This window comes from Xiphias gladius, chromosome 20 (assembly GCF_016859285.1).
Source record: "Xiphias gladius isolate SHS-SW01 ecotype Sanya breed wild chromosome 20, ASM1685928v1, whole genome shotgun sequence".
Lineage (NCBI taxonomy): Eukaryota > Metazoa > Chordata > Actinopteri > Istiophoriformes > Xiphiidae > Xiphias > Xiphias gladius.
This window is the reverse complement of record NC_053419.1, coordinates 15,276,416-15,291,117: the sequence shown is the minus strand read 5'-3', so window position 1 is coordinate 15,291,117 and position 14,702 is coordinate 15,276,416. Positions and strand designations below refer to the sequence as shown.

Here is a 14,702-nt window from a genome sequence, read left to right as displayed (position 1 = left end):
GGTCGTGGATATACAATCAATCAGGTATGAATGCATGTGTGGCATGGCAACTGCATATATACAGAAACACTGTTTTTGGACAACCTTTGGTGGTTACATTTCACTGTCCCCTAGTCGGTATGGTCATCCTCAGTGTCATATGTATCGGTTGGTTGCTGCTGTTTGGAGTGTCAAAACTGCAATATATGACACCTGGAAAGAGGTGCCATATAATGTCATACCTAGATAGTGTGGGCATTTTAATCTGTACAGGGCAAGATCTTCTCAAGTGGTGCTTGTCATCTGAAATTTTTGTCAGGCTTAAGCTCACACCAGAAAGTGGCACATGTTAGTGCTAGTCACACAATAGCTCCTCGAGCTTCTTTCTATTTACTTTGTAATGTGTCATTTACTCCCCCTGACATTTTTGCTATAAGGATTGTAAATCATTTTATTCAATGAAGAGTTATTAAAGAGGGAAAAAATCTTGTTAGCTCACTTGCTACTGAGACAATAAGTTTACACAGTTTATTCAAAAGACGTATTACTGTTAACTACTGTCTCAATACTGTATACAAACCAATCCTCTTTTGTGGTTTATACTTCAGCAGAGGAGAGCTATTAAAAGTTGATGGTTCAACATAGCTATGTAATAAGCTATGATAGCTTCCTCCATTTTGGACTCTCCCACAAAGGTCAGCACTGACAATAGCAAATACTGAGACCTTTCTATTGGTTAGTGGTGCAAATTTACGTCAAAGTTGAACTTGGAGCTTAAAATTGAGTTTGCATAGATTCACTCTGTGCTTGCAAGTGAAAGTGAAAGCCATGAAATTTCACCATTTTAAATACTGGTGTGACCAGGCCATTTCTGTGACATTTGAAGTGGCGTCCCACCATTAGATATGTATAAGGATCGATTTATGGATGACCTGTCCGTCTGAGTTCCACAGTGTGTCACTGCTCCTGTTAATGTTCTTTTTCTGTTAAGTGTGTTAAGACACCTGGATAAGCAATGAATCCATGCTGCATAATGAGTGTGGTGTTACTGTTTGTCCTCCCACCTGGTATTAAAGCTTTTTCACAGGAAGCACTGGAGTTAGTGGCACGGATACAGTGAGAGGAAAGTATAATGACTTTCTAGACAAACAGTCTGTTGTGGACATGGAGGTTAAGATCTGGTGAAGACACAGCTACAGCAGCACAGTTTAACTCTGATGCACCTCTTTATATATTACTTCTTGCTGATAGTATGTTGTTAGGACATGGGGGAGTGTCTACGTTTTAGCACGTAGAGTAGAAAGCTTGTTGGGCTATGATTGGTGCAGGACCTGAGTTTTCTTTACGTCCAAGCTTAAGCCTGGTGATGTATTCTTGTATGTGTAGTAGTAGTGTTTTCTACCATTAGGCAGCTTTATGATGGTGGTGTGTAAGGATTTGCTATTGCTTTAAATCATACACATGTACACACACTACAATATGGCTGATAACTCGCCTCGCACATACTTCTGTTCTTCAGCATCTTGTCACCAAAATATTCTCTTCCCTCCAGACTGTGTCATTAAAACCAACCTCTGCACTTTCAACAGTTTATGTGCTTTGATTGACCATTCTCTCCATCTGCTTGCCTTTTTAAAAACATTTATTTGTTGTCATCTCATCTTTATGGATGTCAACCTTTTTAAGTGCTTTATCCCTTGTCAACCTACTTAAATACTCCTGGCTGTGTTTTACCAACTGTGTCTTCCTCTCCCAGGCTTTTCTTCACTTTCCACCCAAAATTCCAACTTTTCAGGTTTGAAGTCCCATGTTTACCACCTATTCTGTTGTTGACATTTTCCACCTCACCTCTCCTTGCACATCCCACCTCTTTCTCTATTTCTGTCTGATCTCTCTTCTCCATATACCATCTCTTCACTCTATCCACCTCCATGTTCTCTCGAATCCTCTAACCTCTCCCGCTCAAAGCCCCACCTCTTCCTCTTTCACCCTGAAAACATTTTTGATGACACTTCAAGTTGAGAAGTGTGCATAAGGTTGGCGTAACACTGTCATTACTATGCAATGGAAACTGACACAAACAAGAAACATTACAAATGATTATGATTGTTGTATGGAATTTTCATTTGCTTTATATCAATTTAAGCGAAAGATTAACACTACAACTAGAGATATCTGTGTTGACAGCTTGACATGAACTATTACAGTGTAATAACATTGTGATTCTTACAATTTCTCCAACGTAAACGAACATATAGGTTGTTTGTCCAAACCCTTGGATACAACCTAAAGGAGCATACCAGCGGCAGGCCTACCAGACCTTTGTCGTCATGTTAACGATAATAAATATGTGGTTAAGGTTGTGGAACGGTCATGGCTTGATTTAGGTATAGGCACCAAAACTACTTGGTTAACTTTAGGAAAGACTGTGGATTAATATAAGTACCCCTAACACTCCTTTGTTCCTGTCATAATTACCTTGGCTATAAGAGGTCGCCTAATAATAAAATGTAACTATCGGTCGTAATAAGCAGTTTGCACACACAGCCTATGGCCTCGTTTCTTAAAGGAGGAGGGTCTTGATTCTAAAGTTACAGAGTTTTTGGTTTTTTCTCCTTGAGTTCAACAGTAAACATTGTTATTACTGTGTAAACTGTAATACACTATTACATAAAACTCTGTTTTAAATAATGTCATAAGAGCAATAGACAGTTAAGGAACATTTAAACCTGTAATGGCATGTTTATAACCCAAATGTCAAGTTTTCAAAATTAGGATTCTTTACAGCAGCATTGACATTACACTGAAAGTGACATAACCAAAAGACAATGACAATAGTTATGAAAATTTATAAAATTGAACTTAAGTTCATGTCTGTTCTCATACCTTATGCATATGCCTTAAAATAAGGTATTGCACTTGCACGTTTCCTCCTTTGGATCTTTTTCATCCCATTTTTTCACCTCATGATCCTCATTTCACTGCTTTCTATGACTGAGAATGATTATAGAAAAGGAATATTAACAAAAAAAATGTTTGGGAGAAGTCTTATAGCATGTATATGTCAGCATATGAACTGGTATGACTAGTTTGACAATCAGTTCTTTCCTGGCAATGTTATTTTTTATAGATAGGCCTTTTTCACAACAGACATTTTGTCTTGACTGTTATAAAAGGGAAAGCACAGGTGTTATTAATAAAATTAAAAAATGCCTCTGTTCTATTCAGTTGTCCCAGTAAGCCATGACAGTGTTCATCCATCATTAATTTTATTATTTATGCCTTTTTTTTTTTTTTGTGATACTGTGACCGGTCAAAATATCTTCTTATCGTTAAATCCTGTGCGGTTGTTGCTGACTGTGTAAAACCTTCTGAAGATCTACAATGCATTTTCGACTGTGACCTTTATTTTGATTTGCAAAAAGTTTGTGCATATTTCTGTTTCGAAAAAGTTTCGAAAATTCAGAACCTTGAGGTGGTCACTCACATCTTGGTCTGCTCCTCCACTCTGAAGATTACGAAGTTCTCTACACTCCTCTTCAGTAGCAAGGCCCTATGAGTACAAGGCCCTACAACTGGTCTAAAATACAGCACCAATTTCATGAAGTAAAACTAAATAAAACTTGAATCTTGGTTTCTCAACACCAGCTCTCTCTTAAACAATGTATTATATTTAAATAATTTTAATGTGTTTTAGATATTCTAATATGTCAATTGAATATTGATGGATTGATTTTTCCTGTGTTGTTTTGCTTTTGGATTCATAATATATTATAAGTAATAATTTGTCTCTTTCTCGCTCTTGGGTACATCTTACTTTCTTCAGCTCAACATCTGTGCATTCATTTTGATAAGTAAACACTGGTGAACTTCGTTCCTTTGCACTCCTTTCCCTACCATGGTCAAAAACTCAACAAGCTACCTTTAACATTACCACAAAAGACCACATCGGTTATTTTCCTGTGTGACAATGGTAGGCTCAATTTGTGGCCATCTGTTGTACAAAGCAGTGTTCATGATATGCACATCCATTCTGTTGTTAACATTTCATTTGTGCAAGAGGAGCGTTTCTAGTGGTACTTTATGGTTCTTGTTATCTTGACGTTTACATGCATTCATGGTTTATTAGCAGTGCAATCTCACACTGTGTTATTGAACACGTGAAAGGGGAGGTGTCTTTATCTTCTTACAAGCTGCTTCTTACAAATACATGCTTCTTACAAATCTCTATAAAAATGGAGCCTAACTGTATAAAATACAGAGAAAGAGGAAGAGGAGAATTAAAGCATATCAACGCAGTCAGAACAGGACAGAAGGCTCACAGATTTTGGCCTCATGGCCCCAAGGTTTCTCCTGGCTCTCTGAGTGAACATCATTATGGCTGATGCTGTCAGTTGTGGCTCAGAATGAAGTGTGAGCACTCTTTTCTTCTGGCATTGAGCTGCCAGTTTCTCACTCACTCAAGCAATCGTTTTTCCAAGTCTCTCTCACTTTTGCTGTCCTTCCGCTACACTCTCTCTCTCCCATATCTCAGCAGCAGACAGACACTCGGGTATCACTTTTAAACACAGGTGAAAATGACAATTTACTGACGTAGAGATCAGATACATTTGTTCTCCAGAGTGACTCACTCATGACCAGCTAATTTGACAGTATCATTTTTAAACTGCAAGAATTTATCATTCTTACAATTGAACAAGTTTTTGACATTTTTAGTAATATTGTGAGGACTATTACATTGGCTATTCCTAAATTGTTTTTTTAAGTTTTGTTTTGATTTTCTTTCCTCTCAAATTTCACTGTGTTCAGTTTTTTTCATATAAAAGGGTACCTGCCAAGATTTGCACCAGCAAAAGTATTTCATAGAATGGTTGTGTTTGTATTTGCTTTGACTATTCACATAGGTTTTGGTGCTTACAAAGACATGTTTGCTACCCAAAGGGTAGCATTTCTTCCAAATGTTGATGCTTAATATACAACAGTTTGTGCTAAAAAATGTATCAAATGTATCACAATAATCCAAAACATCACAGGGGGAAATGCTGAGTGCTGAGCATCTGCTGAGCTTTGGTACAGTGACTGTACTTTAAATGCATGCATTTAAATTGCATTCCCTGAGGAAACCGTTGTTCATAAGTGATCACATGTGCAGAGATCCCTTATATCTCAAAACTTTATAACCTTTTTCATTATAAATTCCTGACATATTTGTTCATTTTTCACTTAAAAATGAGAAAAAAAAATTGTACATTGACTTCAATTACATTTAATATGTCAAAAAAAATGTTATGCTAATGAGGACAACGTTTCATTTTGTTTTAAATAATTTGCGCTTGCTTGCGTTGAGTAGATTACAATACATTTGTGTGCATGTTTAATATACTGTATGTATTAGCCAAGATATTGAAAAACATTACATTCTTTAAAACCTGATGTTGAACTGCGTGGCGATGATTTTGAAATGACATAAATCTTGTCAATCAATTTTTTGCCCCATGTTGGGATTACAACTTGTACTGCTCCCTGGCTGCGCCTGGAGGCCCTCGTCTGAAGACGTTTGATTTGCCCTGCGTCATTAAAGCACTTTAACAACTATGGCAAGGATTTTATTTGTTGTGGTTGGCTTTTTGTCAAACTGCTTTTAGTCTCTGCTTGGCCCTTTTTTTGATTTGTACCTTTGAGGGATGTTCTAGCAGTAGCCAAACTGTGACTGTAAATCATTGAAAGGGTAGTATTCTATATATCAGTTTCAGTGAAGTTCTTCTTTGTGGTTCCCTGCTGTTTGTCACTGTCTTGCTGCAGCCTCAGTCTCTGTGATGAGAAGTAAACTCCAGTAGTTGTCACTAGTTTTTCTTCATTATACATTTGCAAAAAATCTGAACATTAGTAGCAGGTTTAGGAAATATTAAAACAAACACACACACACACACACACACACACACACACACACACACACACACACACACACACACACACACACACACACACACACACACACACACACACACACACACACACACACACACACACACACACACACACACACACACACACACACACACACACACACAGAGAGAGAGAGAGTGATGAATCTGTTAACGCCATTGGAGGCATAGATGAATCTAAACCTTTTCAGAATGAACTTTCACATAAAAAACTTTCACTTGCAGATAAAAAAAGGAGAAAAGAAAATGGGATTCATGGAATTATTAACATTTAACACCAGACAGTTTGCCTCTACAAAGGAGTTACACCGGTGGTTTGACCTGACCTCTGAGATGTACTGAAGCAACCCTTAAACAGAGTCCCCATCCCAGATCACAGAGAAAAAGCCGTTTTCTCAATGCGACCTCTACACCAGAAAACATCCATGTTGCACAATGCATGATGCAATATAGAACATTTTTTGGGGAAAAAAAAAAGAATCATAGGTAAGATATAATTACATTTCTTTCTCATCAGGACTGGGGATGGTATAATGCATATGAATATGAAGTTCAGAGGAAACCGCAATCAGTCATATTGTGTGTAGCACTGTGGAGGATTTTTCAAAGGAACGGCACGTTTGAGTTCACTGGGAGGACAGGTACTATTTTACCAAAATGAGATGCAATAAAGGCCGGCAGTTCAGAGCCTTTCATATGCCACGTTACAGAGCATAATCATCTATTCTATACGATCTGGGTGTCTGCAGCACAACACAAAAGGGAAATTAGACATGTTTCATTGACTCTCTGGACATACTATTAAATACACCAGTTAGCCAACCACCAAAACAAAACGAAAGACTAAAAACTGAAATGGATAGAAAACATGGTGTTTTAAACTCAGTCTGGCTCATTCTGTATAATTGAGCATATGCCTGAGGTCATTTAATATTGCTGAGCCCAGGAAGGGAGAACTACTATTCTTTTCTCTGTCCTGATAGATATGCATGAAGATACAGTGCAACGTACACGGTTGAAATGGCTCCCTTATAATTAAACAGTCACTGGTGATATATGACCATCAGTGTGGTGGGTCATCGAGGCATTTGAGGCAATTGTGGCTCTTGTGGAATCAGGGGTTACAGAAATTAATTTTCACCATGCCCTGGCACAGGCGGGCATAATGCTACTGTGGGTGAAGACACTTTCAATTATTACATTAAAGTCCAAGTGAGATACATCTAATTGTTCCAAGCTTTAATTGTTTCAGTCCCCTTTCAGTTTCTATAATTTTACACATGCGTGTTATTGCACCACGAATATAAAATCTGGGCTAATTAAAGGCACTGGTAGCTAGCAGCTTAAGAGACTGATATGAAGCTTCTAGAGTTGAAAAAAATATTAGCAAGGTGATTAGCTGAAAGAGCTCATTATTCTTATGTGTCATTAATAAAGCTACTTTATATCATGACTGCTCAGTATGTATCACTTAAATTACTCAAACATCACATAGAAAGGTTTAAGTGGTATATCAAATCTCCGGCTCAGTGTGCTCATTTTCCTAATTTTAAGCATATATACCAAGAAAAGCAGTAATAATAGCTCTAATGAATATTGAGAAGAATTTCTTTATTTGTTCTGCCTTTTTTCCTGGTTTTTAACGACAGCAGATGTCAGACCATTACTAATCAATATCATATTGCCTGTATCAGATTTATTAAAAATGCACATTGCAGTACTTTTACCTTAATATATTAACATTGCTATTGCTTATAGTGAAAATCAAACAAATCCTCATACTGTAGGTTATTACCGTCCAAAATAATCAATATGACCGTCTCAAAACAACTCTTGTGCGTGTTTCCTGCTCTCCCCTAGCTCCAACTCCACCCCAACTAGCTTCAGCCTTGTACACCACTTTATAGTGACACTTGCTTGTGAGGGATTTTGAGATGCACATTTTGTATAATCCCTTTGATCTGCTGGTTTTTTATTGAGTATTTATTGCAGGTAGATGAAATAGAGTAACAGCCCAGAGTGTCAATTAGGGCAAAAAGAAAATTAATTTAAAAAAAAAAATGTATTTGTTATCTGTATAAAAATATTATAATAATATATAATTTAGAGATACATTAATGCTGTATACTTTTCCCCCAATAACTTGTATATAGATGTCATTTCTGGGAAGAAAAAATGTGCAAGAGGCAAAATAAAATAAATTTACAAATTCAGTTAATAAATAAGTCAAATTAGGAGTATATATTGTGCTTGTTTGATTATTTAACCTTTTGTTGTTAGTTTGTAATGTAAATTTAATGGAAGCGCCCTGTGAAAAGAGATTGATACCACCAGAGACCGTATGCAAATTTCATTTCATATTCTTGGCTGTGTTGATCATTTGAATAATAGTTTTAGTGCAGTGTGTAATTTGTGGTATAGTTGAATACATTTCAGTACAGAACTGAATCATGCAGGATTTGAACTCATGATCCCTGGTGAAAGAAACATGTGGTTTACCAACTGACCCAGACTTAAGGTGATGATGAGCCTCAAATCTAAAACACTGTGTCATATGACACTAATCATTTAATGCGCCTAGCACACATCAGACATGCTATGGCATGTCTACAAGTGAAAAATGGAATGCTGCTCCTGAATTCAGGAGTGTGTTGTGTGTTATTTCACTGGATTCCTCACTTGAAAATAATGTTTGAACCAGAAGAAATATGATCTTTATAAAACCACAACTGTGGATCATAGAAGTTTGGGGTTTTTTTTTTTTTTTTAAACTCCACAGCAAGTTTCTCCTTGTCCACTGTGGCAGACCCAACCCCTATAGAGATTTACATGAGTTCATCTGACAAGATGTCAAGTTACAATAACTAGGATGTGCCAAATCAAAGAAGCTTGTCTGAAGAAAATGGCGTTTTTCTGTAACAATGACAGTGTTGGTACATGGAAATAGGAGAATATTCTATTTCACACCCAAATGCGTGCAGCGTATCTCCATCAGTAAAAAATAAATGGTCCATCTGTTTCAACATGTTTCATTTGCCACTGTTGTTCTTTGGACTTTTTGTCTCACAATGTAACGTAAAAAGTAAATGTTTAGGATATTTCAGGGCAGACTGACCGTCAAAAACGGTGATTGTAGCAAGAGTATGCTGCGGGGTCCAGCCAGAATACATTTGTTAAATGAATTCAAAACTTAATTTGCAAAGAAACATTTTGATTTAAATGCAATGGCTAAATGGCTGAAAACAGTTAGTAAATTTAATATGTATTTGTTTTAAATGTACTTTTCCTAACTCAAATTCAGTTCATGACTGCCAACAGTAGACTAACACACTTCACTTAGCTAACGACAAGCTATGTGGCACTTTGCCTTGCTCATCACTTCTGACAAAGACTCAGTCTCCCCTGTCAGTGAAAGACTTACTAATAATGTATTAGTTGCAAGTATTGGGCTGGGCAGATTGGGCATATTGGCATTTAACCAATATGGCATTGTAGCCTGGCAGACATGTAGCTGTCAGAATCATCTTTGGCTGTTTTGCAGCTGCAGCCTGCCAAGACAAGTGCACTGCACTGTTCCCAAGTTCACACTACACTGAAGCGAAGTTTAATCGGTGACAACCTATCAATATCCAAGGCCTTCAGCTTCCCCCTACTCCACTGCTACCCCAGTGAATGCTGCCATGGGGAGTGGCGCTGAGCTCCCTCCATTGATGAATATCTTGCCTCCTATCCAGAGGGCTTATTTATAATGTTGTAGGGATTTCCCAGTGTTCTCCATACCCTTTCTGACAGATCAGGTCATCTGGAAGTCATCCTCCATAAACTTTCTCTGCTGCAGCCCTTGGAGTTATAGTCTTTCTCCCTGGTGAAACTTCTCTGCTCAGTTTGGAGTTAGTTGCATGATTAAAAAATGTCAAGCTTGAAGTGCAATACTTACCAAATTATGAATATTTTCTCAAGGTTAAATTCAGTGCCAAAGGTAATTGTTCCACTCCTATTTTGCACTGAAGAAACAACCGAAGACCAACTTGAGTTTGTTGTCACTGTCACATGAACTACTAGATTGTGTTCCAATATAAGCCTTACCTCCATATTTGCCTCAAGCCATGCTGTATGCATGTTACATTGCAACGCCTTTACAGTATTGGGCATCACGCCAACAATCCATTGGAGGTAACATAGAAGACTTGATAGAGATGAAAAGTTTAGATGATGACTACCATCAGGATTAGTCTGTAATAGCTATCAACGAAAGCTCCAAGGAGTGCTGCAACAGCAGGCAATGTGTTGAAAATGTTTTTGTTTTTTTCTTTTATTTCTTCCTATCCTACTGCTCTGGCCTCCTTTCATGGTGTTCATTATAGACAATCTGTGACTAGCACAGATGTTCAATAAAAATGCACAACATGCCTAACAGAGATAGCATTCCGCCCATTAATACCCATTTATGGCCATTTATGTTTTCTAGTGCCACTATAGATTCATAAGGGGGATCCCTGTCTAGCAACTAACCACTCTCCAGGAAGGCAAAGTACTCCAACCTGCTATTTGATGCTCACATGAAAACAGCAGTTAGTGTTCTTCTCTTTGTGCAACATGCAGTCACATTGGGGTGACCCTCGCATCCCCTGGGACATTCTAAATGTGCCTTGTTTCAAGAGTGGGCCTTGGTGTCCCCATTCAGAGATCCTTGGGTTCTTGCGGGAAGTCATAGGGGTCTTTTTGAAAGACTATATGTCCTCTCACTGGAAACTGTTTTACTTTGTATGTCCCTAGAATGGCTAGCATTGGGGTAAAGACAATACAGATTTTTAGTTTTTAACATATATAATATTTTTTTTCCAATTTCTTGGTTTGTTCTTTGTGTCATGTATAGTTAGGCTTGGTAAAATTTGCACTGCCTTATAGTAACCCTGTTAAGGATGTGTAGAAGAAGCTGGTCAGAAACAATGTTAATGTTTGTAGAACAGTAGAACTGTATTTGCAGATGAAAAAGTGTCCTACAGAAACTCCTGCCTGACTACTTTTGTGAAGCAGAGGAGACACATATTAATCTTCACCCTCCCAGCTTGTCCATCAAATCAATGAATGACCTGCCTCACCGACTTGCTAATTGTTCTTAAACATATCCATTAGTGCCATGACATACTGTTGAAGGCTGATGCTGCTGACGTAATAAGGAAACAAGGAACATTGTATTTCATAATTTTCTCCTATAATTTCATGTGCACGGCACAGTTCAGTCTTCAGTTTGTTGAGCAACTACTCCTTTGGATTTATCATTGTCTTACAAATTACGTGATGTCTTGCAAATTTAAAAATTAGTCAGAAATAAATGATGTTTCCTTGAGAAATATAATACCGGCTGATAATTGTAATTATAATGACCTTTTTTTAAGTAACAAAAGAGAGTAAGTTATTACTATAAATGTCTATGTCCTCCCCATCCAAGCAGACACATTGCACATAAGAGAGCAAACAAGAACATTTACAAACTTCCTGTAATTGAAAATAACTCTCTTGTTTGTAGCATTCATCATATATGAACCATTTTTTAATGCAGCTATACTTGCACATGTTCTTACAGTGGTCTATGCAGGTATTTCCCCTCACTGTGGGCATAGATATGAGGCCAGTAGTACACTTGGGGCAAGTGTAAAAATCTAATTTCCTTTAATTAGTCCATAAGGAGGACAGGAACCGTGTTAAAGACCACTGTTCACTGTACTCTTCTACAGCGAGTGACACCATAGGTCAATGTGTTCTTTATGTATTCTGCTTGTCCCTGGCTCTGTCTCTTACTTGTATCCATAGGGGAGGGAATGGTCCAAGCAGCTCTTTGTGGAAGCTCCCTGGCATGGTTCCCACAGGTTCTCATTCATTGCTGCTCTGCTCTCCGCTCTTCCAAGACTTTAGCAGGGCACTAAACACATGGTCAGCTGCTCTGGTGCTGCTTCAAGGGCTGTGCCACTGTCACAATGGCTTGTGACCAGACTTTGGTTGTGACATGAGAGTAGCAGAGAAAGGAATGTTTCCAGATTTTAATAAGTTATATCATATAATTTGAATTAATTTGACTATGTGATATCATGGGATGGCTTATAAATAGCATGCCACTTTTCAGAACATTTCGCGTCTATGCATTCGCTTTTCACCTGTCATTTAAAGCCATTTTGGTTAGGGGTTGTACAACAGACAGACAGATGTACAAAAAAAAGTAGCCTAGTTGTAATCATTGTCCAGTGGTTGCACACACTGTTTAGTTTGCAACAGCTACTTTCTGGGTTTATAGGTGGCATATGTAGGTCTTTTCTTGACTGCAGGTGGTGCAGGATGAACTGGAATTTCATGGTCAGGAAGCCAGGTTTGGAAATGCTGGCACTGTGACTCTTCAGTTGGACATTACAAGCGGAGCCTGGTTTTAGCAGTTTTACACGAATGACACTGTGTCCCTGTTTGTTATGATAGTGCAGATGTAGCAACTGGACATTCAACTGTGCTCAACTAACATCCAGTGAAAAAAGGGCAGTCAATTAGGTAGGCTTTAGCGTTTCTCTCGTTGTGTTGTCAAGCTCTGTCTGGAATATTTTGTGTGATCATGCACATTAATGTGCCCGTGCTACACAGTGCAGGCCTCTCCCCTTCTGCATGATTATTCAGGATCACTCACCTCTTCGGAATTTGAATGGGTTGTGTTGTATCCATCCATCCATCCATCCATCCATTTTCAAAGACAGTTATTCTGTACACGATCGCAGAGGGCTGGAGCCTGTCCCAGCAACCACTGGGCAAAAAGCAAGGTACACTCTAGACAAATCACCAGTCTTTCACAGAGCTGGCACAGAGTTTCCAAATCATCACGGGAAACAGAAAACTTGCCCTATGTGTACATTTGTATAAAAAAAGTTATTGTCTTGCATTCCACTTTTTTAGAACTAACTTAAAATATACTGTAGCTCTACAGTTGTTAAAATAATTGTTATACCATTTAAGTAATTCTCTTAGTATATTATCCTTTTAAATATCCATTTAGAGAACATTCCAAGACTCAAAAATATACAGACATACTAATGTGCACCACACACACAGTCTGGCTGACCTCCTTTTACACACATAGCATGTGCATGAACCATTGTAATAGAGCACTTGTTAGGGTGGGTGAGTGTCATGACCAAAGCAAATTAGTTCTCTTCAGACTTCCAGTTGCAGTGCAAGTAAAAGAGGGAGGATACTATTAATAGTTTACCTTTGGAGAAGCAAAACTCAAGTATGAGAGGATGCATCTCCCATTCTTTGTTTTTCCCCTGTCTCTTCTGCCCATTCACTCACCCCCTCTCTGTCTGTTGTGTTGCCTGGGTAACAGTTACCGATGGAGACCAGGAGTTCGAGGAACAAAAGAAAAGGCTGGTGCTGAAGGGAGGGGATTATTGAATAACTGTTCATGCCTGCGCTCTTGACTACTTGTGTGTGTGCATGCACGTGTTGACGCTTGATTGATACGACTTCATAATGTCATTGCAAAGAGGTGATGTGCATAATTGGCTGTGCACATGTTAAGAAGGGATGTAGATTCTTTTAAAAAAAAAATAGTTTATATAACTATAATGCCTCGGAATTTTACATATCCACTTAAAACATGGTATATGGTAAATGACTAGCTTATGTGATTTATTTATTTATTTATTTTTTTTTTCAACAGTCTGTTTGTGTGTGTGATGGAGAGGGGTACAGTGATTGCCATTAAAATCTACTAAATCAATTTACTGTTCAGAGAAAAAAAAAGTTATATGGTCTCTTTAGAAATATGTAATAGTGGATAGTGCGAACTTTAAAAACATCTGCAAACTGCAATTGTAACTTATAGAAAATACAATGTCATTTTTAAACACAGACACAATTAGCCCTATGTTGAACTAAAATTGACCTGACGTGATTTGTCTACAACATAACATATTGTGATACTCAATTCGAAACCATTTTGGATTGTCAATGTGATAATTATTTCTATTAGAAAATTCATAACTGGCTATTCCTACAATTTACATGCAGATGGTTTTTTTATTCGTCTTTAGTCCCTCTTCATTACCACGATAACATGTATAACCGTTTTACTTTGAAGGACATAAATATGTATGTCCACGGCTTAACTCCTGGTATAGTTGCAGAGTGGTAACAAGTACCATGGTTCTTTAGCTATCCTGATTACAGTAGTCAGCATCATATATTTGGTAGTATTTATTAATCCCATAGAGTAGTTCTTATTTCATGTACTGTTTGTTTGGTCTTTTCTCATAGCCATTCTCTATCACTCTCAGGTGGAATACCAAGTTGAAACTATGCAAGAGTTATTCCGATTGACATTACGTTTTGGAACCAGGGGACACACATTGCTAGCAAATGGGTATGTTCAGCTGAGATGTTTTCTTATGTTGTTGCATTACTTCAGAGATATTTACTGGTTGGAATTAGACCATTCTCACTGCATATTGCAGTAACCTCTATGAACTTTAAAGATAACACCATTAAGCTCTGCAAAGCCAACTACCTTAAGCTGGTAGACAAGTGGCTTTTTTTTCCTCATACCCTCTTCTGCTTCCATATCTCACTATTGAGTCATCCTAATTCTTGCTCTTCTTTTAATGGCCCCTTGAAGCACAGTGATTAAAGTCTTGGGGAAATTTCCCATTAATGTATATTTGAACTGCTTGTTTACCCTCCCCTCAGTGCTAATGATAGCAGATGTGTTTTGCTAGCAGCCATTAATGACTCAAGCACCAA

General features: G+C 37.9%; 1 protein-coding gene across 1 annotated transcript in view; it reads left to right on the top strand.

Annotated features, from left to right (window-relative positions):
* The window catches only part of LOC120806183 (astrotactin-2-like), a 249,816-nt gene that overhangs the window by 45,519 nt on the left and 189,595 nt on the right, over window positions 1-14,702 (top strand). The gene's annotated exons all lie outside the window — the stretch shown is intronic.